Consider the following 22,243-nt stretch of genomic DNA (forward strand, 5'->3'; position numbering starts at 1 on the left):
CAGATCCTTTGATCCAGGCCACGGGAAGCGTGACATTGCTGCTACAGCCTGTAAGGAAAGCGCACGTGCATGCCCCCACTCGAGACGAGGCCTGACTCCCCTGGGGAGACTCCAGAAGTACCCAAAGATCCATGTCAGCCCCTGAGAGGAATCCTCGGTTCCGGCCCTGACTCCACACAAGGTTTTTGGCCCCGGTATCGACGGGAGAGGAATCCCGAGAGGCCCCATAGCACCTCGCATGGGGACTGGCCTCTCCTGAGGCCACCAGGGCGGGTCCCTGAGGTCCCCGTCGTAACTCGAGAACACCTGCCGCAACTCGAGAAAATCCAGGAAGTTCTCCCTTCCAGGCGAGATGAGGCCTATTTCCGATGAGTCGTCTGGAGACTAATGACACCTAACCTCTGGAAATTCGAAAGGGTCTTTCACACCCTTGCTGCAACTCAAGAAGTTCACCGCCATACCCGTCTCCACTCGAGAGGAAGCACGATGGTCCCGCCCACATCCAGAGGAGCCCCGTTTCCCCCTCGTAGCTCGAGATGAGGGATCCTTTCCCTGCTTTCAACGGGAAAGAATTCCCGGCGTTCCCGTCGCATCTCAAGAGGAGGCACTCTCAACAGGAAAGGCGAGAGGAACTCCATGGTCCTACCACCATTCCTAGAGTCCCCCAGATGTCTCAGTCCATTCCAGAGGAACCTCTTTGCCCTGCACTGGCTCATCTTTCACGCCGAGGATCGACTCACACCACGGAGGCACGTGGGACAGCCCTGTGGGAAAGCCTCGAGGGAAAGCCTCGAGGGAAAACCACAGATCCTTTGATCCACGCGACGGGAAGCGTGACATTACTGCTACAGCCTGGAAGGAAAGCGCACGTGCATGCCCCCACTCGAGACGAGGCCTGACTCCCGTGGGGAGACTCCAGAAGTACCCAAAGATCCATATAAGCCCCTGAGAGGAATCCTCGGTTCCGGCCCTGACTGCACAAAAGGTTTTTGGCCCCGGTATCGACGGGAGAGGAATCCCGAGAGGCCCCCTAGCACCTCGCATGGGGACTGGCCTCACCTGAGGCCACCAGGGCGGGTCCCTGAGGTCCCCGTCGTAACTCGAGAACACCTGCCGCAACTCGAGAATATCCAGGAAGTTCTCCCTTCCAAGCGAGATGAGGCCTATTTCCGATGAGGCGTCTGGAGACTAATGACACCTAACCTCTGGAACTTCGAAAGGGTCTTTCACACCCTTGCTGCAACTCAAGAAGTTCACCGCCATACCCGTCTCCACTCGAGAGGAAGCATGATGGTCCCGCCCACATCCAGAGGAGACCCGTTTCCCCCTCGTAGCTCAAGATGAGGGATCCTTTCCCTGCTTTCAACGGGAAAGAATTCCCGGCGTTCCCGTCGCATCTCAAGAGGAGGCACTCTCAACAGGAAAGGCGAGAGGAACTCCATGGTCGTACCACCATTCCAAGAGTCCCCCAGATGTCTCAGTCCATTCCACAGGAACCTCTTTGCCCTGCACTGGCTCATCTTTCACGCCGAGGATCGACTCACACCACGGTGGCACGTGGGACAGCCCTGTGGGAAAGCCTCGAGGGAAAACCACAGATCCTTTGATCCACGCGACGGGAAGCGTGACATTGCTGCTACAGCCTGTAAGGAAAGCACACGTGCATGCCCCCACTCGAGACGAGGCCTGACTCCCCTGGGGAGACTCCAGAAGTACCCAAAGATCCATGTCAGCCCCTGAGAGGAATCCTCGGTTCCGGCCCTGACTCCACACAAGGTTTTTGGCCCCGGTATCGACGGGAGAGGAATCCCGAGAGGCCCCCTAGCACCTCGCATGGGTATTGGCCTCTCCTGAGGCCACCAGGGCGGGTCCCTGAGGTCCCCGTCGTAACTCGAGAACACCTGCCGCAACTCGAGAAAATCCAGGCAGTTCTCCCTTCCAGGCGAGATGAGGCCTATTTCCGATGAGGCGTCTGGAGACTAATGACACCTAACCTCTGGGACTTCGAAAGGGTCTTTCACACCCTTGCTGCAACTCAAGAAGTTCACCGCCATACCCGTCTCCACTCGAGAGGAAGCACGATGGTCCCGCCCACATCCAGAGGAGCCCCGTTTCCCCCTCGTGGCTCGAAATGAGGGATCCTTTCCCTGCTTTCAACGGGAAAGAATTCCCGGCGTTCCCGTCGCATCTCAAGAGGTGGCACTCTAAACAGGAAAGGCGAGAGGAACTCCATGGTCGTACCACCATTCCACGAGTCCCCCAGATGTCTCAGTCCATTCCAGAGGAACCTCTTTGCCCTGCACTGGCTCATCTTTCACGCCGAGGATCGACTCACACCACGGTGGCACGTGGGACAGCCCTGTGGGAAAGCCTCGAGGGAAAACCACAGATCCTTTGATCCACGCGACGGTAAGCGTGACATTGCTGCTACAGCCTGGAAGGAAAGCGCACGTGCATGCCCCCACTCGAGACGAGGCCTGACTCCCCTGGGGAGACTCCAGAAGTGCCCAAAGATCCATGTCAGCCCCTGAGAGGAATCCTCGGTTCCAGCCCTGACTGCACACAAGGTTTTTGGCCCCGGTATCGACGGGAGAGGAATCCCGATAGGCCCCCTAGTACCTCGCATGGGGACTGGCCTCTCCTGAGGCCACCAGAGCGGGTCCCTGAGGTCCCCGTCGTAACTCGAGAACACCTGCCGCAACTCGAGAAAATCCAGGAAGTTCTCCCTTCCAGGCGAGATGAGGCCTATTTCCGATGAGGCGTCTGGAGACTAATGACACCTAACCTCTGGAACTTCGAAAGGGTCTTTCACAACCTTGCTGCAACTCAAGAAGTTCACCGCCATACCCGTGTCCACTCGAGAGGAAGCACGGTGGTCCCGCCCACATCCAGAGGAGCCCCGTTTCCCCCTCGTAGCTCGAGATGAGGGATCCTTTCCCTGCTTTCAACGGGAAAGAATTCCCGGCGTTCCCGTCGCATCTCAAGAGGAGGCACTCTCAACAGGAAAGGCGAGAGGAACTCCATGGTGGTACCACCATTCCAAGAGTCCCCCAGATGTCTCAGTCCATTCCAGAGGAAGCTCTTTGCCCTGCACTGGCTCATCTTTCACGCCGAGGATCGACTCACACCACGGTGGCACGTGGGACAGCCCTGTGGGAAAGCCTCGAGGGAAAGCCTCGAGGGAAAACCACAGATCCTATGATCCACGCGACGGGAAGCGTGACATTGCTGCTACAGCCTGGAAGGAAAGTGCACGTGCATGCCCCCTCACGAGACGAGGCCTGTCTCCCCTGGCGAGACTCCAGAAGTACCCAAAGATCCATATCAGCCCCTGAGTGGAATCCTCGGTTCTGGCCCAGACTCCACACAGGGTTTTTGGCCCCGGTATCGACGGGAGAGGAATCCCGAGAGGCCCCCTAGCAACTCGCATGGTGACTGGCCACTCCTGAGGCCACCAGGGCGGGTCCCTGAGGTCCCCGTCGTAACTCGAGAACACCTGCCGCAACTCGAGAAAATCCAGGAAGTTCTCCCTTCCAGGCGAGATGAGGCCTATTTCCGATGAGGCGTCTGGAGACTAATGACACCTAACCTCTGGAACTTCGAAAGGGTCTTTCACACCCTTGCTGCAACTCAAGAAGTTCACCGCCATACCCGTCTCCACTCGAGAGGAAGCACGATGGTCCCGCCCACATCCAGAGGAGCCCCGTTTCCCCCTCGTAGCTCGAGATGAGGGATCCTTTTCCTGCTTTCAACGGGAAAGAATTCCCGGCGTTCCCGTCGCATCTCAAGAGGAGGCACTCTCAACAGGAAAGGCGAGAGGAACTCCCTGGTCGTACCACCATTCCAAGAGTCCCCCAGATGTCTCAGTCCATTCCAGAGGAACCTCTTTGCCCTGCACTGGCTCATCTTTCACGCCGAGGATCGACTCACACCACGGTGGCACGTGGGACAGCCCTGTGGGAAAGTCTCGAGGGAAAACCACAGATCCTTTGATACACGCCACGGGAAGCGTGACATTGCTGCTACAGCCTGGAAGGAAAGCGCACGTGCATGCCCCCACTCGAGACGAGGCCTGTCTCCCCTGGCGAGACTCCAGAAGTACCCAAAGATCCATATAAGCCCCTGAGAGGAATCCTCGGTTCCGACCCTGACTCCGGAAAAGGTTTTTAGCCTTGGTATCGACGGGAGAGGAATCCCGAGAGGCCCCCTAGCACCTCGCATGGGGACTGGCCTCTCCTGAGGCCACCAGGGCGGGTCCCTGAGGTCCCCGTCGTAACTCGAGAACACCTGCCGCAACTCGAGAAAATCCAGGAAGTTCTCCCTTCCAGGCGAGATGAGGCCTATTTCCCATGAGGCGTCTGGAGACTAATGACACCTAACCTTTGGAATTTCGAAAGGGTCTTTCACACCCTTGCTGCAACTCAAGAAGTTCACCGCCATACCCGTCTCCTCTCGAGAGGAAGCACGATGGTCCCGCCCACATCCAGAGGAGCCCCGTTTCCTTCTCGGAGCTCGAGATGAGGAATCCTTTCCTGCTTTCAACGGGAAGGAATTCCCGGCGTTCCCGTCGCATCTCAAGAGGAGGCACTTTCAACAGGAAAGGCGAGAGGAACTCCATGGTCGTACCACCATTCCTAGAGTCCCCCAGATGTCTCAGTCCATTCCAGAGGAACCTCTTTGCCCTGCACTGGCTCATCTTTCACGCCGAGGATCGACTCACACCACGGTGGCACGTGGGACAGCCCTGTGGGAAAGCCTCGAGGGAAAGCCTCGAGGGAAAACCACAGATCCTTTGATCCATGCGACGGGAAGCGTGACATTGCTGCTACAGCCTGGAAGGAAAGCGCACGTGCATGCCCCAACTCGAGACGAGCCCTGACTCCCTTGGGGAGACTCCAGAAGTACCCAAAGATCCATGTCAGCCCCTGAGAGGAATCATCGGTTCCGGCCCTGACTCTACACAAGGTTTTTGGCCCCGGTATCGACGGGAGAGGAATCCCGAGAGGCCCCCTAGCAACTCCCATGGGGACTGGCCTCTCCTGAGGCCACCAGGGCGGGTCCCTGAGGTCCCCGTCGTAACTCGAGAACACCTGCCGCAACTCGAGAAAATCCAGGAAGTTCTCCCTTCCAGGCGAGATGAGGCCTATTTCCGATGAGGCGTCTGGAGACTAATGACACCTAACCTCTGGAACTTCGAAAGGGTCTTTCACACCCTTGCTGCAACTCAAGAAGTTCACCGCCATATGCGTCTCCACTCGAGAGGAAGCACGATGGTCCCGCCCACATCCAGAGGAGCCCCGTTTCCCCCTCGTAGCTCGAGATGAGGGATCCTTTCCCTGCTTTCAACGGGAAAGAATTCCCGGCGTTCCCGTCGCATCTCAAGAGGAGGCACTCTCAACAGGAAAGGCGAGAGGAACTCCATGGTCGTACCACCATTCCAAGAGTCCCCCAGATGTCTCAGTCCATTCCAGAGGAACCTCTTTGCCCTGCACTGGCTCATCTTTCACGCCGAGGATCGACTCACACCACGGTGGCACGTGGGACAGCCCTGTGGGAAAGCCTCGAGGGAAAACCACAGATCCTTTGATCCACGCGACGGTAAGCGTGACATTGCTGCTACAGCCTGGAAGGAAAGCGCACGTGCATGCCCCCACTCGAGACGAGGCCTGACTCCCGTGGGGAGACTCCAGAAGTACCCAAAGATCCATGTCAGCCCCTGAGAGGAATCCTCGGTTCCGGCCCTGACTGCACACAAGGTTTTTGGCCCCGGTATCGACGGGAGAGGAATCCCGAGAGGCCCCCTAGCACCTCGCATGGGGACTTGCCTCTCCTGAGGCCACCAGGGCGGGTCCCTGAGGTCCCCGTCGTAACTCGAGAACACCTGCCGCAACTCGAGAAAATCCAGGAAGTTCTCCTTTCCAGGCGAGATGAGGCCTATTTCCGATGAGGCGTCTGGAGACTAATGACACCTAACCTCTGGAACTTCGAAAGGGTCTTTCACACCCTTGCTGCAACTCAAGAAGTTCACCGCCATACCCGTCTCCACTCGAGAGGAAGCACGATGGTCCCGCCCACATCCAGAGGAGCCCCGTTTCCCCCTCGTAGCTCAAGATGAGGGATCCTTTCCCTGCTTTCAACGGGAAAGAATTCCCGGCGTTCCCGTCGCATCTCAAGAGGAGGCACTCTCAACAGGAAAGGCGAGAGGAACTCCATGGTCGTACCACCATTCCAAGAGTCCCCCAGATGTCTCAGTCCATTCCAGAGGAACCTCTTTGCCCTGCACTGGCTCATCTTTCACGCCGAGGATCGACTCACACCACGGTGGCACGTGGGACAGCCCTGTGGGAAAGCCTCGAGGGAAAACCACAGATCCTTTGATCCAGGCCACGGGAAGCGTGACATTGCTGCTACAGCCTGTAAGGAAAGCGCACGTGCATGCCCCCACTCGAGACGAGGCCTGACTCCCCTGGGGAGACTCCAGAAGTACCCAAAGATCCATGTCAGCCCCTGAGAGGAATCCTCGGTTCCGGCCCTGACTCCACACAAGGTTTTTGGCCCCGGTATCGACGGGAGAGGAATCCCGAGAGGCCCCATAGCACCTCGCATGGGGACTGGCCTCTCCTGAGGCCACCAGGGCGGGTCCCTGAGGTCCCCGTCGTAACTCGAGAACACCTGCCGCAACTCGAGAAAATCCAGGAAGTTCTCCCTTCCAGGCGAGATGAGGCCTATTTCCGATGAGTCGTCTGGAGACTAATGACACCTAACCTCTGGAAATTCGAAAGGGTCTTTCACACCCTTGCTGCAACTCAAGAAGTTCACCGCCATACCCGTCTCCACTCGAGAGGAAGCACGATGGTCCCGCCCACATCCAGAGGAGCCCCGTTTCCCCCTCGTAGCTCGAGATGAGGGATCCTTTCCCTGCTTTCAACGGGAAAGAATTCCCGGCGTTCCCGTCGCATCTCAAGAGGAGGCACTCTCAACAGGAAAGGCGAGAGGAACTCCATGGTCCTACCACCATTCCTAGAGTCCCCCAGATGTCTCAGTCCATTCCAGAGGAACCTCTTTGCCCTGCACTGGCTCATCTTTCACGCCGAGGATCGACTCACACCACGGAGGCACGTGGGACAGCCCTGTGGGAAAGCCTCGAGGGAAAGCCTCGAGGGAAAACCACAGATCCTTTGATCCACGCGACGGGAAGCGTGACATTACTGCTACAGCCTGGAAGGAAAGCGCACGTGCATGCCCCCACTCGAGACGAGGCCTGACTCCCGTGGGGAGACTCCAGAAGTACCCAAAGATCCATATAAGCCCCTGAGAGGAATCCTCGGTTCCGGCCCTGACTGCACAAAAGGTTTTTGGCCCCGGTATCGACGGGAGAGGAATCCCGAGAGGCCCCCTAGCACCTCGCATGGGGACTGGCCTCACCTGAGGCCACCAGGGCGGGTCCCTGAGGTCCCCGTCGTAACTCGAGAACACCTGCCGCAACTCGAGAATATCCAGGAAGTTCTCCCTTCCAAGCGAGATGAGGCCTATTTCCGATGAGGCGTCTGGAGACTAATGACACCTAACCTCTGGAACTTCGAAAGGGTCTTTCACACCCTTGCTGCAACTCAAGAAGTTCACCGCCATACCCGTCTCCACTCGAGAGGAAGCACGATGGTCCCGCCCACATCCAGAGGAGCCCCGTTTCCCCCTCGTGGCTCGAAATGAGGGATCCTTTCCCTGCTTTCAACGGGAAAGAATTCCCGGCGTTCCCGTCGCATCTCAAGAGGTGGCACTCTCAACAGGAAAGGCGAGAGGAACTCCATGGTCGTACCACCATTCCACGAGTCCCCCAGATGTCTCAGTCCATTCCAGAGGAACCTCTTTGCCCTGCACTGGCTCATCTTTCACGCCGAGGATCGACTCACACCACGGTGGCACGTGGGACAGCCCTGTGGGAAAGCCTCGAGGGAAAACCACAGATCCTTTGATCCACGCGACGGTAAGCGTGACATTGCTGCTACAGCCTGGAAGGAAAGCGCACGTGCATGCCCCCACTCGAGACGAGGCCTGACTCCCCTGGGGAGACTCCAGAAGTGCCCAAAGATCCATGTCAGCCCCTGAGAGGAATCCTCGGTTCCAGCCCTGACTGCACACAAGGTTTTTGGCCCCGGTATCGACGGGAGAGGAATCCCGATAGGCCCCCTAGTACCTCGCATGGGGACTGGCCTCTCCTGAGGCCACCAGAGCGGGTCCCTGAGGTCCCCGTCGTAACTCGAGAACACCTGCCGCAACTCGAGAAAATCCAGGAAGTTCTCCCTTCCAGGCGAGATGAGGCCTATTTCCGATGAAGCGTCTGGAGACTAATGACACCTAACCTCTGGAACTTCGAAAGGGTCTTTCACAACCTTGCTGCAACTCAAGAAGTTCACCGCCATACCCGTGTCCACTCGAGAGGAAGCACGGTGGTCCCGCCCACATCCAGAGGAGCCCCGTTTCCCCCTCGTAGCTCGAGATGAGGGATCCTTTCCCTGCTTTCAACGGGAAAGAATTCCCGGCGTTCCCGTCGCATCTCAAGAGGAGGCACTCTCAACAGGAAAGGCGAGAGGAACTCCATGGTCGTACCACCATTCCAAGAGTCCCCCAGATGTCTCAGTCCATTCCAGAGGAACCTCTTTGCCCTGCACTGGCTCATCTTTCACGCCGAGGATCGACTCACACCACGGTGGCACGTGGGACAGCCCTGTGGGAAAGCCTCGAGGGAAAACCACAGATCCTTTGATCCACGCCACGGGAAGCGTGACATTGCTGCTACAGCCTGGAAGGAAAGCGCACGTGCATGCCCCCACTCGAGACGAGGCCTGACTCCCCTGGGGAGACTCCAGAAGTACCCAAAGATCCATGTCAGCCCCTGAGAGGAATCCTCGGTTACGGCCCTGACTCCACACAAGGTTTTTGGCCCCGGTATCGACGGGAGAGGAATCCCGAGAGGCCCCGTAGCAAATCGCATGGGGACTGGCCTCTTGAGGCAACCAGGGCGGGTCCCTGAGGTCCCCGTCGTAACTCGAGAACTCCTACCGCAACTCGAGAAAATCAAGGAAGTTCTCCCTTGCAGGCGAGATGAGGCCTATTTCCGATGAGGCGTCTGGAGACTAATGACACCTAACCTCTGGAACTTCGAAAGGGTCTTTCACACCCTTGCTGCAACTCAAGAAGTTCACCGCCATACCCGTCTCCACTCGAGAGGAAGCACGATGGTCCCGCCCACATCCAGAGGAGCCCCGTTTCCCCCTCGTAGCTCGAGATGAGGGATCCTTTCCCTGCTTTCAACGGGAAAGTATTCCCGTCATTCCCGCCGCATCTCAAGAGGAGGCACTCTCAACAGGAAAGGCGAGAGGAACTCCATGGTCGTACCACCATTCCAAGAGTCCCCCAGATGTCTCAGTCCATTCCAGAGGAACCTCTTTGCCCTGCACTGGCTTATCTTTCACTCCGAGGATCGACTCACACCACGGTGGCACGTGGCACAGCCATGTGGGAAAGCCTCGAGGGAAAGCCTCGAGGGAAAACCACAGATCCTTTGATCCACGCGACGGGAAGCGTGACATTGCTGCTACAGCCTGGAAGGAAAGCGCACGTGCATGCCCCCACTCGAGACGAGGCCTGAATCCCCTGGGGAGACTCCAGAAGTATCCAAAGATCCATGTCAGCCCCTGAGAGGAATCCTCGGTTCCGGCCCTGACTCCACACAAGGTATTTGGCCCCAGTATCGACGGGAGAGGAATCCCGAGAGGCCCCCTAGCAACACGCATGGGGACTGGCCTCTCCTGAGGCCATTAGGGCGGGTCCCTGTGGTACCAGTCGTAACTCGAGAACACCTGCCGCACCTCGAGAAAATCCAGGAAGTTCTCCCTTCCAGGCGAGATGAGGTCTATTTCCGATGAGGCGTCTGGAGACTGACACGTAACCTCTGGAACTTCGAAAGGGTCTTTCACACCCTTGCTGCAACTCAAGAAGTTCACCGCCATACCCGTCTCCACTCGAGAGGAAGCACGATGGTCCCGCCCACATCCAGAGGAGCCCCGTTTCCCCCTCGTAGCTCGAGATGAGGGATCCTTTCCCTGCTTTCAACGGGAAAGAATTCCCGGCATTCCCGTCGCATCTCAAGAGGAGGCACTCTCAACAGGAAAGGCGAGAGGAACTCCATGGTCGTACCACCATTCCAAGAGTCCCCCAGATGTCTCAGTCCATTCCAGAGGAACCTCTTTGCCCTGCACTGGCTCATCTTTCACGCCGAGAATCGACTCACACCACGGTGGCACGTGGGACAGCCCTGTGGGAAAGCCTCGAGGGAAAGCCTAGAGGGAAAACCACAGATACTTTGATCCACGCGACGGGAAGTGTGACATTGCTGCTACAGCCTGGAAGGAAAGCGCACGTGCATGCCCCCACTCGAGACGAGGCCTGACTCCCCTGGGGAGACTCCAGAAGTACCCAAAGATCCATGTCAGCCCCTGAGAGGAATCCTCGGTTCCGGCCCTGACTCCACACAAGGTATTTGGCCCCAGTATCGACGGGAGAGAAATCCCGAGAGGCCCCCTAGCAACACGCATGGGGACTGGCCTCTCCTGAGGCCATTAGGGCGGGTCCCTGTGGTACCAGTCGTAACTCGAGAACACCTGCCGCACCTCGAGAAAATCCAGGAAGTTCTCCCTTCCAGGCGAGATGAGGTCTATTTCCGATGAGGCGTCTGGAGACTGACACGTAACCTCTGGAACTTCGAAAGGGTCTTTCACACCCTTGCTGCAACTCAAGAAGTTCACCGCCATACCCGTCTCCACTCGAGAGGAAGCACGATGGTCCCGCCCACATCCAGAGGAGCCCCGTTTCCCCCTCGTAGCTCGAGATGAGGGATCCTTTCCCTGCTTTCAACGGGAAAGAATTCCCAGTGTTCCCGTCGCATCTCAAGAGGAGGCACTCTCAACAGGAAAGGCGAGAGGAACTCCATGGTCGTACCACCATTCCAAGAGTCCCCCAGATGTCTCAGTCCATTCCAGAGGAACCTCTTTGCCCTGCACTGGCTCATCTTTCACGCCGAGGATCGACTCACACCACGGAGGCACGTGGGACAGCCCTGTGGGAAAGCCTCGAGGGAAAGCCTCGAGGGAAAACCACAGATCCTTTGATCCACGCGACGGGAAGCGTGACATTACTGCTACAGCCTGGAAGGAAAGCGCACGTGCATGCCCCCACTCGAGACGAGGCCTGACTCCCGTGGGGAGACTCCAGAAGTACCCAAAGATCCATATAAGCCCCTGAGAGGAATCCTCGGTTCCGGCCCTGACTGCACAAAAGGTTTTTGGCCCCGGTATCGACGGGAGAGGAATCCCGAGAGGCCCCCTAGCACCTCGCATGGGGACTGGCCTCACCTGAGGCCACCAGGGCGGGTCCCTGAGGTCCCCGTCGTAACTCGAGAACACCTGCCGCAACTCGAGAATATCCAGGAAGTTCTCCCTTCCAAGCGAGATGAGGCCTATTTCCGATGAGGCGTCTGGAGACTAATGACACCTAACCTCTGGAACTTCGAAAGGGTCTTTCACACCCTTGCTGCAACTCAAGAAGTTCACCGCCATACCCGTCTCCACTCGAGAGGAAGCATGATGGTCCCGCCCACATCCAGAGGAGACCCGTTTCCCCCTCGTAGCTCAAGATGAGGGATCCTTTCCCTGCTTTCAACGGGAAAGAATTCCCGGCGTTCCCGTCGCATCTCAAGAGGAGGCACTCTCAACAGGAAAGGCGAGAGGAACTCCATGGTCGTACCACCATTCCAAGAGTCCCCCAGATGTCTCAGTCCATTCCACAGGAACCTCTTTGCCCTGCACTGGCTCATCTTTCACGCCGAGGATCGACTCACACCACGGTGGCACGTGGGACAGCCCTGTGGGAAAGCCTCGAGGGAAAACCACAGATCCTTTGATCCACGCGACGGGAAGCGTGACATTGCTGCTACAGCCTGTAAGGAAAGCACACGTGCATGCCCCCACTCGAGACGAGGCCTGACTCCCCTGGGGAGACTCCAGAAGTACCCAAAGATCCATGTCAGCCCCTGAGAGGAATCCTCGGTTCCGGCCCTGACTCCACACAAGGTTTTTGGCCCCGGTATCGACGGGAGAGGAATCCCGAGAGGCCCCCTAGCACCTCGCATGGGTATTGGCCTCTCCTGAGGCCACCAGGGCGGGTCCCTGAGGTCCCCGTCGTAACTCGAGAACACCTGCCGCAACTCGAGAAAATCCAGGCAGTTCTCCCTTCCAGGCGAGATGAGGCCTATTTCCGATGAGGCGTCTGGAGACTAATGACACCTAACCTCTGGGACTTCGAAAGGGTCTTTCACACCCTTGCTGCAACTCAAGAAGTTCACCGCCATACCCGTCTCCACTCGAGAGGAAGCACGATGGTCCCGCCCACATCCAGAGGAGCCCCGTTTCCCCCTCGTGGCTCGAAATGAGGGATCCTTTCCCTGCTTTCAACGGGAAAGAATTCCCGGCGTTCCCGACGCATCTCAAGAGGTGGCACTCTCAACAGGAAAGGCGAGAGGAACTCCATGGTCGTACCACCATTCCACGAGTCCCCCAGATGTCTCAGTCCATTCCAGAGGAACCTCTTTGCCCTGCACTGGCTCATCTTTCACGCCGAGGATCGACTCACACCACGGTGGCACGTGGGACAGCCCTGTGGGAAAGCCTCGAGGGAAAACCACAGATCCTTTGATCCACGCGACGGTAAGCGTGACATTGCTGCTACAGCCTGGAAGGAAAGCGCACGTGCATGCCCCCACTCGAGACGAGGCCTGACTCCCCTGGGGAGACTCCAGAAGTGCCCAAAGATCCATGTCAGCCCCTGAGAGGAATCCTCGGTTCCAGCCCTGACTGCACACAAGGTTTTTGGCCCCGGTATCGACGGGAGAGGAATCCCGATAGGCCCCCTAGTACCTCGCATGGGGACTGGCCTCTCCTGAGGCCACCAGAGCGGGTCCCTGAGGTCCCCGTCGTAACTCGAGAACACCTGCCGCAACTCGAGAAAATCCAGGAAGTTCTCCCTTCCAGGCGAGATGAGGCCTATTTCCGATGAGGCGTCTGGAGACTAATGAAACCTAACCTCTGGAACTTCGAAAGGGTCTTTCACAACCTTGCTGCAACTCAAGAAGTTCACCGCCATACCCGTCTCCACTCGAGAGGAAGCACGGTGGTCCCGCCCACATCCAGAGGAGCCCCGTTTCCCCCTCGTAGCTCGAGATGAGGGATCCTTTCCCTGCTTTCAACGGGAAAGAATTCCCGGCGTTCCCGTCGCATCTCAAGAGGAGGCACTCTCAACAGGAAAGGCGAGAGGAACTCCATGGTCGTACCACCATTCCAAGAGTCCCCCAGATGTCTCAGTCCATTCCAGAGGAACCTCTTTGCCCTGCACTGGCTCATCTTTCACGCCGAGGATCGACTCACACCACGGTGGCACGTGGGACAGCCCTGTGGGAAAGCCTCGAGGGAAAACCACAGATCCTTTGATCCACGCCACGGGAAGCGTGACATTGCTGCTACAGCCTGGAAGGAAAGCGCACGTGCATGCCCCCACTCGAGACGAGGCCTGACTCCCCTGGGGAGACTCCAGAAGTACCCAAAGATCCATGTCAGCCCCTGAGAGGAATCCTCGGTTACGGCCCTGACTCCACACAAGGTTTTTGGCCCCGGTATCGACGGGAGAGGAATCCCGAGAGGCCCCGTAGCAAATCGCATGGGGACTGGCCTCTTGAGGCAACCAGGGCTGGTCCCTGAGGTCCCCGTCGTAACTCGAGAACTCCTACCGCAACTCGAGAAAATCAAGGAAGTTCTCCCTTGCAGGCGAGATGAGGCCTATTTCCGATGAGGCGTCTGGAGACTAATGACACCTAACCTCTGGAACTTCGAAAGGGTCTTTCACACCCTTGCTGCAACTCAAGAAGTTCACCGCCATACCCGTCTCCACTCGAGAGGAAGCACGATGGTCCCGCCCACATCCAGAGGAGCCCCGTTTCCCCCTCGTAGCTCGAGATGAGGGATCCTTTCCCTGCTTTCAACGGGAAAGTATTCCCGTCATTCCCGCCGCATCTCAAGAGGAGGCACTCTCAACAGGAAAGGCGAGAGGAACTCCATGGTCGTACCACCATTCCAAGAGTCCCCCAGATGTCTCAGTCCATTCCAGAGGAACCTCTTTGCCCTGCACTGGCTTATCTTTCACTCCGAGGATCGACTCACACCACGGTGGCACGTGGCACAGCCATGTGGGAAAGCCTCGAGGGAAAGCCTCGAGGGAAAACCACAGATCCTTTGATCCACGCGACGGGAAGCGTGACATTGCTGCTACAGCCTGGAAGGAAAGCGCACGTGCATGCCCCCACTCGAGACGAGGCCTGAATCCCCTGGGGAGACTCCAGAAGTATCCAAAGATCCATGTCAGCCCCTGAGAGGAATCCTCGGTTCCGGCCCTGACTCCACACAAGGTATTTGGCTCCAGTATCGACGGGAGAGGAATCCCGAGAGGCCCCCTAGCAACACGCATGGGGACTGGCCTCTCCTGAGGCCATTAGGGCGGGTCCCTGTGGTACCAGTCGTAACTCGAGAACACCTGCCGCACCTCGAGAAAATCCAGGAAGTTCTCCCTTCCAGGCGAGATGAGGTCTATTTCCGATGAGGCGTCTGGAGACTGACACGTAACCTCTGGAACTTCGAAAGGGTCTTTCACACCCTTGCTGCAACTCAAGAAGTTCACCGCCATACCCGTCTCCACTCGAGAGGAAGCACGATGGTCCCGCCCACATCCAGAGGAGCCCCGTTTCCCCCTCGTAGCTCGAGATGAGGGATCCTTTCCCTGCTTTCAACGGGAAAGAATTCCCGGCGTTCCCGTCGCATCTCAAGAGGAGGCACTCTCAACAGGAAAGGAGAGAGGAACTCCATGGTCGTACCACCATTCCAAGAGTCCCCCAGATGTCTCAGTCCATTCCAGAGGAACCTCTTTGCCCTGCACTGGCTCATCTTTCACGCCGAGGATCGACTCACACCACGGTGGCACGTGGGACAGCCCTGTGGGAAAGCCTCGAGGGAAAACCACAGATCCTTTGATCCAGGCCACGGGAAGCGTGACATTGCTGCTACAGCCTGTAAGGAAAGCGCACGTGCATGCCCCCACTCGAGACGAGGCCTGACTCCCCTGGGGAGACTCCAGAAGTACCCAAAGATCCATGTCAGCCCCTGAGAGGAATCCTCGGTTCCGGCCCTGACTCCACACAAGGTTTTTGGCCCCGGTATCGACGGGAGAGGAATCCCGAGAGGCCCCATAGCACCTCGCATGGGGACTGGCCTCTCCTGAGGCCACCAGGGCGGGTCCCTGAGGTCCCCGTCGTAACTCGAGAACACCTGCCGCAACTCGAGAAAATCCAGGAAGTTCTCCCTTCCAGGCGAGATGAGGCCTATTTCCGATGAGTCGTCTGGAGACTAATGACACCTAACCTCTGGAAATTCGAAAGGGTCTTTCACACCCTTGCTGCAACTCAAGAAGTTCACCGCCATACCCGTCTCCACTCGAGAGGAAGCACGATGGTCCCGCCCACATCCAGAGGAGCCCCGTTTCCCCCTCGTAGCTCGAGATGAGGGATCCTTTCCCTGCTTTCAACGGGAAAGAATTCCCGGCGTTCCCGTCGCATCTCAAGAGGAGGCACTCTCAACAGGAAAGGCGAGAGGAACTCCATGGTCCTACCACCATTCCTAGAGTCCCCCAGATGTCTCAGTCCATTCCAGAGGAACCTCTTTGCCCTGCACTGGCTCATCTTTCACGCCGAGGATCGACTCACACCACGGAGGCACGTGGGACAGCCCTGTGGGAAAGCCTCGAGGGAAAGCCTCGAGGGAAAACCACAGATCCTTTGATCCACGCGACGGGAAGCGTGACATTACTGCTACAGCCTGGAAGGAAAGCGCACGTGCATGCCCCCACTCGAGACGAGGCCTGACTCCCGTGGGGAGACTCCAGAAGTACCCAAAGATCCATATAAGCCCCTGAGAGGAATCCTCGGTTCCGGCCCTGACTGCACAAAAGGTTTTTGGCCCCGGTATCGACGGGAGAGGAATCCCGAGAGGCCCCCTAGCACCTCGCATGGGGACTGGCCTCACCTGAGGCCACCAGGGCGGGTCCCTGAGGTCCCCGTCGTAACTCGAGAACACCTGCCGCAACTCGAGAATATCCAGGAAGTTCTCCCTTCCAAGCGAGATGAGGCCTATTTCCGATGAGGCGTCTGGAGACTAATGACACCTAACCTCTGGAACTTCGAAAGGGTCTTTCACACCCTTGCTGCAACTCAAGAAGTTCACCGCCATACCCGTCTCCACTCGAGAGGAAGCACGATGGTCCCGCCCACATCCAGAGGAGCCCCGTTTCCCCCTCGTGGCTCGAAATGAGGGATCCTTTCCCTGCTTTCAACGGGAAAGAATTCCCGGCGTTCCCGTCGCATCTCAAGAGGTGGCACTCTCAACAGGAAAGGCGAGAGGAACTCCATGGTCGTACCACCATTCCACGAGTCCCCCAGATGTCTCAGTCCATTCCAGAGGAACCTCTTTGCCCTGCACTGGCTCATCTTTCACGCCGAGGATCGACTCACACCACGGTGGCACGTGGGACAGCCCTGTGGGAAAGCCTCGAGGGAAAACCACAGATCCTTTGATCCACGCGACGGTAAGCGTGACATTGCTGCTACAGCCTGGAAGGAAAGCGCACGTGCATGCCCCCACTCGAGACGAGGCCTGACTCCCCTGGGGAGACTCCAGAAGTGCCCAAAGATCCATGTCAGCCCCTGAGAGGAATCCTCGGTTCCAGCCCTGACTGCACACAAGGTTTTTGGCCCCGGTATCGACGGGAGAGGAATCCCGATAGGCCCCCTAGTACCTCGCATGGGGACTGGCCTCTCCTGAGGCCACCAGAGCGGGTCCCTGAGGTCCCCGTCGTAACTCGAGAACACCTGCCGCAACTCGAGAAAATCCAGGAAGTTCTCCCTTCCAGGCGAGATGAGGCCTATTTCCGATGAAGCGTCTGGAGACTAATGACACCTAACCTCTGGAACTTCGAAAGGGTCTTTCACAACCTTGCTGCAACTCAAGAAGTTCACCGCCATACCCGTGTCCACTCGAGAGGAAGCACGGTGGTCCCGCCCACATCCAGAGGAGCCCCGTTTCCCCCTCGTAGCTCGAGATGAGGGATCCTTTCCCTGCTTTCAACGGGAAAGAATTCCCGGCGTTCCCGTCGCATCTCAAGAGGAGGCACTCTCAACAGGAAAGGCGAGAGGAACTCCATGGTCGTACCACCATTCCAAGAGTCCCCCAGATGTCTCAGTCCATTCCAGAGGAACCTCTTTGCCCTGCACTGGCTCATCTTTCACGCCGAGGATCGACTCACACCACGGTGGCACGTGGGACAGCCCTGTGGGAAAGCCTCGAGGGAAAACCACAGATCCTTTGATCCACGCCACGGGAAGCGTGACATTGCTGCTACAGCCTGGAAGGAAAGCGCACGTGCATGCCCCCACTCGAGACGAGGCCTGACTCCCCTGGGGAGACTCCAGAAGTACCCAAAGATCCATGTCAGCCCCTGAGAGGAATCCTCGGTTACGGCCCTGACTCCACACAAGGTTTTTGGCCCCGGTATCGACGGGAGAGGAATCCCGAGAGGCCCCGTAGCAAATCGCATGGGGACTGGCCTCTTGAGGCAACCAGGGCGGGCCCCTGAGGTCCCCGTCGTAACTCGAGAACTCCTACCGCAACTCGAGAAAATCAAGGAAGTTCTCCCTTGCAGGCGAGATGAGGCCTATTTCCGATGAGGCGTCTGGAGACTAATGACACCTAACCTCTGGAACTTCGAAAGGGTCTTTCACACCCTTGCTGCAACTCAAGAAGTTCACCGCCATACCCGTCTCCACTCGAGAGGAAGCACGATGGTCCCGCCCACATCCAGAGGAGCCCCGTTTCCCCCTCGTAGCTCGAGATGAGGGATCCTTTCCCTGCTTTCAACGGGAAAGTATTCCCGTCATTCCCGCCGCATCTCAAGAGGAGGCACTCTCAACAGGAAAGGCGAGAGGAACTCCATGGTCGTACCACCATTCCAAGAGTCCCCCAGATGTCTCAGTCCATTCCAGAGGAACCTCTTTGCCCTGCACTGGCTTATCTTTCACTCCGAGGATCGACTCACACCACGGTGGCACGTGGCACAGCCATGTGGGAAAGCCTCGAGGGAAAGCCTCGAGGGAAAACCACAGATCCTTTGATCCACGCGACGGGAAGCGTGACATTGCTGCTACAGCCTGGAAGGAAAGCGCACGTGCATGCCCCCACTCGAGACGAGGCCTGAATCCCCTGGGGAGACTCCAGAAGTATCCAAAGATCCATGTCAGCCCCTGAGAGGAATCCTCGGTTCCGGCCCTGACTCCACACAAGGTATTTGGCCCCAGTATCGACGGGAGAGGAATCCCGAGAGGCCCCCTAGCAACACGCATGGGGACTGGCCTCTCCTGAGGCCATTAGGGCGGGTCCCTGTGGTACCAGTCGTAACTCGAGAACACCTGCCGCACCTCGAGAAAATCCAGGAAGTTCTCCCTTCCAGGCGAGATGAGGTCTATTTCCGATGAGGCGTCTGGAGACTGACACGTAACCTCTGGAACTTCGAAAGGGTCTTTCACACCCTTGCTGCAACTCAAGAAGTTCACCGCCATACCCGTCTCCACTCGAGAGGAAGCACGATGGTCCCGCCCACATCCAGAGGAGCCCCGTTTCCCCCTCGTAGCTGGAGATGAGGGATCCTTTCCCTGCTTTCAACGGGAAAGAATTCCCGGCATTCCCGTCGCATCTCAAGAGGAGGCACTCTCAACAGGAAAGGCGAGAGGAACTCCATGGTCGTACCACCATTCCAAGAGTCCCCCAGATGTCTCAGTCCATTCCAGAGGAACCTCTTTGCCCTGCACTGGCTCATCTTTCACGCCGAGAATCGACTCACACCACGGTGGCACGTGGGACAGCCCTGTGGGAAAGCCTCGAGGGAAAGCCTAGAGGGAAAACCACAGATACTTTGATCCACGCGACGGGAAGTGTGACATTGCTGCTACAGCCTGGAAGGAAAGCGCACGTGCATGCCCCCACTCGAGACGAGGCCTGACTCCCCTGGGGAGACTCCAGAAGTACCCAAAGATCCATGTCAGCCCCTGAGAGGAATCCTCGGTTCCGGCCCTGACTCCACACAAGGTATTTGGCCCCAGTATCGACGGGAGAGAAATCCCGAGAGGCCCCCTAGCAACACGCATGGGGACTGGCCTCTCCTGAGGCCATTAGGGCGGGTCCCTGTGGTACCAGTCGTAACTCGAGAACACCTGCCGCACCTCGAGAAAATCCAGGAAGTTCTCCCTTCCAGGCGAGATGAGGTCTATTTCCGATGAGGCGTCTGGAGACTGACACGTAACCTCTGGAACTTCGAAAGGGTCTTTCACACCCTTGCTGCAACTCAAGAAGTTCACCGCCATACCCGTCTCCACTCGAGAGGAAGCACGATGGTCCCGCCCACATCCAGAGGAGCCCCGTTTCCCCCTCGTAGCTCGAGATGAGGGATCCTTTCCCTGCTTTCAACGGGAAAGAATTCCCAGTGTTCCCGTCGCATCTCAAGAGGAGGCACTCTCAACAGGAAAGGCGAGAGGAACTCCATGGTCGTACCACCATTCCAAGAGTCCCCCAGATGTCTCAGTCCATTCCAGAGGAACCTCTTTGCCCTGCACTGGCTCATCTTTCACGCCGAGGATCGACTCACACCACGGAGGCACGTGGGACAGCCCTGTGGGAAAGCCTCGAGGGAAAGCCTCGAGGGAAAACCACAGATCCTTTGATCCACGCGACGGGAAGCGTGACATTACTGCTACAGCCTGGAAGGAAAGCGCACGTGCATGCCCCCACTCGAGACGAGGCCTGACTCCCGTGGGGAGACTCCAGAAGTACCCAAAGATCCATATAAGCCCCTGAGAGGAATCCTCGGTTCCGGCCCTGACTGCACAAAAGGTTTTTGGCCCCGGTATCGACGGGAGAGGAATCCCGAGAGGCCCCCTAGCACCTCGCATGGGGACTGGCCTCACCTGAGGCCACCAGGGCGGGTCCCTGAGGTCCCCGTCGTAACTCGAGAACACCTGCCGCAACTCGAGTATATCCAGGAAGTTCTCCCTTCCAAGCGAGATGAGGCCTATTTCCGATGAGGCGTCTGGAGACTAATGACACCTAACCTCTGGAACTTCGAAAGGGTCTTTCACACCCTTGCTGCAACTCAAGAAGTTCACCGCCATACCCGTCTCCACTCGAGAGGAAGCATGATGGTCCCGCCCACATCCAGAGGAGACCCGTTTCCCCCTCGTAGCTCAAGATGAGGGATCCTTTCCCTGCTTTCAACGGGAAAGAATTCCCGGCGTTCCCGTCGCATCTCAAGAGGAGGCACTCTCAACAGGAAAGGCGAGAGGAACTCCATGGTCGTACCACCATTCCAAGAGTCCCCCAGATGTCTCAGTCCATTCCACAGGAACCTCTTTGCCCTGCACTGGCTCATCTTTCACGCCGAGGATCGACTCACACCACGGTGGCACGTGGGACAGCCCTGTGGGAAAGCCTCGAGGGAAAACCACAGATCCTTTGATCCACGCGACGGGAAGCGTGACATTGCTGCTACAGCCTGTAAGGAAAGCACACGTGCATGCCCCCACTCGAGACGAGGCCTGACTCCCCTGGGGAGACTCCAGAAGTACCCAAAGATCCATGTCAGCCCCTGAGAGGAATCCTCGGTTCCGGCCCTGACTCCACACAAGGTTTTTGGCCCCGGTATCGACGGGAGAGGAATCCCGAGAGGCCCCCTAGCACCTCGCATGGGTATTGGCCTCTCCTGAGGCCACCAGGGCGGGTCCCTGAGGTCCCCGTCGTAACTCGAGAACACCTGCCGCAACTCGAGAAAATCCAGGCAGTTCTCCCTTCCAGGCGAGATGAGGCCTATTTCCGATGAGGCGTCTGGAGACTAATGACACCTAACCTCTGGGACTTCGAAAGGGTCTTTCACACCCTTGCTGCAACTCAAGAAGTTCACCGCCATACCCGTCTCCACTCGAGAGGAAGCACGATGGTCCCGCCCACATCCAGAGGAGCCCCGTTTCCCCCTCGTGGCTCGAAATGAGGGATCCTTTCCCTGCTTTCAACGGGAAAGAATTCCCGGCGTTCCCGTCGCATCTCAAGAGGTGGCACTCTCAACAGGAAAGGCGAGAGGAACTCCATGGTCGTACCACCATTCCACGAGTCCCCCAGATGTCTCAGTCCATTCCAGAGGAACCTCTTTGCCCTGCACTGGCTCATCTTTCACGCCGAGGATCGACTCACACCACGGTGGCACGTGGGACAGCCCTGTGGGAAAGCCTCGAGGGAAAACCACAGATCCTTTGATCCACGCGACGGTAAGCGTGACATTGCTGCTACAGCCTGGAAGGAAAGCGCACGTGCATGCCCCCACTCGAGACGAGGCCTGACTCCCCTGGGGAGACTCCAGAAGTGCCCAAAGATCCATGTCAGCCCCTGAGAGGAATCCTCGGTTCCAGCCCTGACTGCACACAAGGTTTTTGGCCCCGGTATCGACGGGAGAGGAATCCCGATAGGCCCCCTAGTACCTCGCATGGGGACTGGCCTCTCCTGAGGCCACCAGAGCGGGTCCCTGAGGTCCCCGTCGTAACTCGAGAACACCTGCCGCAACTCGAGAAAATCCAGGAAGTTCTCCCTTCCAGGCGAGATGAGGCCTATTTCCGATGAGGCGTCTGGAGACTAATGAAACCTAACCTCTGGAACTTCGAAAGGGTCTTTCACAACCTTGCTGCAACTCAAGAAGTTCACCGCCATACCCGTCTCCACTCGAGAGGAAGCACGGTGGTCCCGCCCACATCCAGAGGAGCCCCGTTTCCCCCTCGTAGCTCGAGATGAGGGATCCTTTCCCTGCTTTCAACGGGAAAGAATTCCCGGCGTTCCCGTCGCATCTCAAGAGGAGGCACTCTCAACAGGAAAGGCGAGAGGAACTCCATGGTCGTACCACCATTCCAAGAGTCCCCCAGATGTCTCAGTCCATTCCAGAGGAACCTCTTTGCCCTGCACTGGCTCATCTTTCACTCCGAGGATCGACTCACACCACGGTGGCA

The sequence above is a fragment of the Capricornis sumatraensis genome, chromosome 7 (genome assembly GCF_032405125.1).
Source record: "Capricornis sumatraensis isolate serow.1 chromosome 7, serow.2, whole genome shotgun sequence".
NCBI lineage: Eukaryota > Metazoa > Chordata > Mammalia > Artiodactyla > Bovidae > Capricornis > Capricornis sumatraensis.